General features: G+C 42.2%; 1 non-coding gene across 1 annotated transcript; it reads right to left on the bottom strand.

Moving 5' to 3' along the window:
- Positions 1 to 2,606: 2,606 nt before the first annotated feature.
- On the bottom strand, positions 2,607 to 2,768 carry LOC147754333 (U1 spliceosomal RNA). Its single transcript, XR_015318105.1, has one exon. It is a non-coding gene; the product is annotated as a U1 spliceosomal RNA (small nuclear RNA).
- Positions 2,769 to 3,847: the final 1,079 nt, after the last annotated feature.

Below are 3,847 nucleotides of genomic sequence, written 5' to 3'. Positions count from 1 at the left end.
TGCACTATTGGCGGTCGAAGCTTGCTTTGTTACAACTATAAATTCTCGAGCGAAGATGCCAGCCAGCTACTCGATTCTGTGCTTGGGACTAGACTGTACACTGACGTGGACGGTGGCAGAAATACACGAAATGCCAATGGATCAGTGATAGAGTGATACGGATGTTGGCCGAAGTTATGCCTCGAACCTCGTGTACCTAGCCACGTTTTTGTACCCGTGCAGCCGTACACCAATGAACTACTATATTCAGTTGTAGAACGCCTGTAAACAGCAATCCCAGCTCTCTAATTGGGAACAGCTATTCGCGTAAGTACGTATGCGTATATACACATATATGTGTGGGCGTGCGTATATGTTTGATGTTGCTCTAGGGCAACTGGGGCCTGTAAACCATAACAAAAGCGATGCCGCACAGTATTCGCTTGGCTCCTCTATACGCTAAATTTTTTTTTCTTCGATAGCAGCCAACGATGCCGCTACCGCTGTGCTGCTAACGGCATTGATAACAGAACTGCAGCGTTCCCGCTAGGCTCCCGGGAACCCCTCGCTGATCTGGATGGACCTCCAAGGGAGCATGGTAGAGCGAACTGATCTACTGATTCTATGTGATCATTACCCCCGTATATGCCACACGAGCGAGAGAGATGCTTAGGCGACAAGCTGCGTGAACTACGATGGAAAAAACCAGCCTGCTCTACTTTAAGAGGGCAACAGGGCAGCTAACCCAAATGCCTCTTTTCATGTGCTTCCGACGGCCTGGCAATGGTTGCTACATCCTGTGCAGGTGTGCTGTCCAGTGTGCTCTTTGGTGACCTCCCGATAATCATGTCATAATAAAGCACAAACGAAATTGACTTAGTTTAAAAGCGCCGTGACAATCATATATGCCCGCGAATCTCAGAGGTACGTCGTTCGAATCCGAGCATAGATGCATTTTGTTTATACTGGGAGCCAGCCGTGCGATGGAATGCCTAACGGCAATACTGGAGGTAGAACGTGAAACATAAACAGCTAACGCCGCTAAGCGAGTAGTTTCTCCTAGCTTAGCAGGCTCGAAAATCGAAGGCTATCTGTAAGTATACGGGTCGTGAGAGATGCTAAAAAGGGTATACCGAAAGATCGGTCTGCAGTTTTTCTTCTCTTTTAATAATAATAATTAAAGCTTTTCACATATTAATTCCGACCGTGAAGTTCTTTTTCCACTAAGTATTAAAACAATAATTCAAAATCCTTTTATATTTAACAACTTTCATTCCTAGTCTTTCTTGAAGTTGTTCGTTATCTTCTCACAAAAAGATGATAACGCCAAACGTTCGGTTTATCGTAATGGTTAAATAAAGGGAGCTTACGATATGACAGAGACCCCTTAGACACTTAGGCTGTAATAATTATCGTAAGAATTGGAGCACATGGTGACTTCAGTTTGTTTGTCCCGAACTCTTTGAAATGTTATTTCAATTTTATTTTATACGTAAACTCAAGTCAATTCCAATAAACAATGCCAATAAATATACGTTCAATACACGTTTGACGTCTGCTACTATCGGTGAGCATTGCTTCAGACAGCTGGCTCCCGGCACGTAACGAAGTGTATCTACACCGTAAAACAACGTCAAAAACAAACCCCAACTTTTGCTCTGTTTTACCATGTATACGACTCCATTAGTTTATTAGCTCTTTTCTTAGTCGAATATTGAACATAATCTATAGGCAAAGCTACTGCTAGAAACATCAACGATATTACTTCTTACGTAGACGATACACGTCAATACGCACTGAATGGCGAGGCGACCAAATTTCAACAGATGTTTCGCGTACAAAAGAATATTTGAGGGCTTGTCGTCAGAGAACCTGCAATTTTCGCTCGGCATTGTTTACGTTAGTGATCGTTACTGGACGCATATACCACGGTTTGCTATTGTTTAGCGGTGAGCGAGCGTGCGGCATTATACTTGTAAGCGTATCTGTTCTGTCGAACGGCTGTAGGATACCGTCGCAAAGTGCTGGACTTTGTTCCATGTCAAGATTAGCATGTTATTAAATACTATTGATCCACCTGTTAACAACAATGTTTCGAACTGTTTTCACAGCGTCGGAGCTGTGACGCCGCATGTTAGAGGCGGCGTGTCTTCCAGCCCCTACGAAGCCATCATAATGGACAATTGCAGCATGTCTGTCACGGTTTTAATTAGATATTTTAAAGGTAGAGGTGAAACGGGTCCTAGAGCAGTCTCTTGACAGGTTTGAAGGCAACAGCAACTAAACAAATTAATTACGTAACTAATACAAAATAGGTGAAAATTGTACAAGAATACGGCCTGCAAATTTATTATGTAGCTTATTGCTACTAGTGTACATTTATTAAAGTTTTAGTGAGGCTCCAATCTACCGGGAACACACATGTCAGCTAAATTTGTAACACGAAATGGAGGTGGCCGAACTGTTCAACGTAACAAACTCTATAATCCTACTATTTCACAATAAAATTGTCTATACTGTTTTACAATTACTAAACACATTGCAAACGTCCATCGCAAACGCCGCAGACATTTAGCGATTCACACATGTGTTAGCCCAGAATAATATTTTTTGCACGGAAAAGCGGCGCGGGATTGCGCGAACGCAAATCCCCTCGACGAAAAATTACATGCCCCATCTATCCCTCTTTGGAACGTGACAGGGATCAGCCCACCCTTAGTGCAATGGGTAGGCCTCCTCCTGGAACCTCCGCCTTCTTGATCACGGATGGTCCGGCACCAAGTAAGTATGACTGAATTTGCGCTACCATTCTAGTCATCTACAAATACCTTTTGTTTGAAGCCGAACTCGCTGCACACTTCAAACGGAAATGGGGATCGAACATGTCGAAAACAAAAATCTTGCTTAGTTTCCCATGTTATTGCCATTATTCTACGAGCGTTTTATAACAAATCTGTAACTGCGAGATCGCTTAGTGTCGTAGACAATCGTATTCAGGCCTGGACTAGTCACAGGCTCGAGGGCCTGACTTCAGGTGCGCAGCTGCTATTATGATCCGTTGACTAGGAAAAATGTTGCCGCTTCAAATAGGTAGCTGAGCACAATTATACGAATAACTGTTTCCATCTATTCAAATCGAAACAACGAGATTCAGCTTTAAACAACGGTGCAATTACCAACGAGCTGTGAAATGGGGCTAAGTTTGCCTAGTAGGGCAAATATTTGGCTGAAATGTGCATTAATGATTAGAGAAGCAAGTATTGGTACAATAATCAAACTGAAAAGTTCGTTGCATTCAAAAGCTACGTACGTTACAGTGGTCCTAGTTCTTAGCCTGATACGTAACTTCACATGATTTGCGTCGGTTTTAGTTTTCACAACTTTAGGAACAATTAGGGTATTAACCAATGTGTCATCTCGTCCTAATGGCATGGACGGCTGAACGTTTTTCTAAAACGAACCGATCTTTCAAGCTCATCTATGCTGCTTATGCTCACAAAACATGTCTATTCATTTCCAATGTTATTTAAAGATCAAGGAAAGTTCAAACAGTCGGAAATTTCGTTACCACCAATTCTGACCGAAAGCCTTATTGATACGAGGTAATTTTCATTATCACCAATTGAGTATCTAACGTTTTTTTTTTGTATGTTCGATAAAACTGAATCAGCCTGCTGTGTTTCGTGCAAACTATATATTAATTCTATTAATTCCACACCCCATAGACTTGTTGTTTCTCGTGGCATGCCTTTGCATGCTTCGCTTATTTGGGTTAAGTTTTGATGAATTTGTTCCTGATATCCAGCATCTCTTTCATATATCGGTAGTACAATTTACTCCTCCACTGATGCTTCGTTCCCCTTGTGTG

This window comes from Varroa destructor, unplaced genomic scaffold (assembly GCF_002443255.2).
Source record: "Varroa destructor unplaced genomic scaffold, Vdes_3.0 BEIS01000007.1, whole genome shotgun sequence".
NCBI classification, from domain to species: Eukaryota; Metazoa; Arthropoda; class Arachnida; order Mesostigmata; family Varroidae; genus Varroa; species Varroa destructor.
Note: the sequence above shows the minus strand (reverse complement) of the source record. Positions and strands in the feature narration are given on the sequence as shown.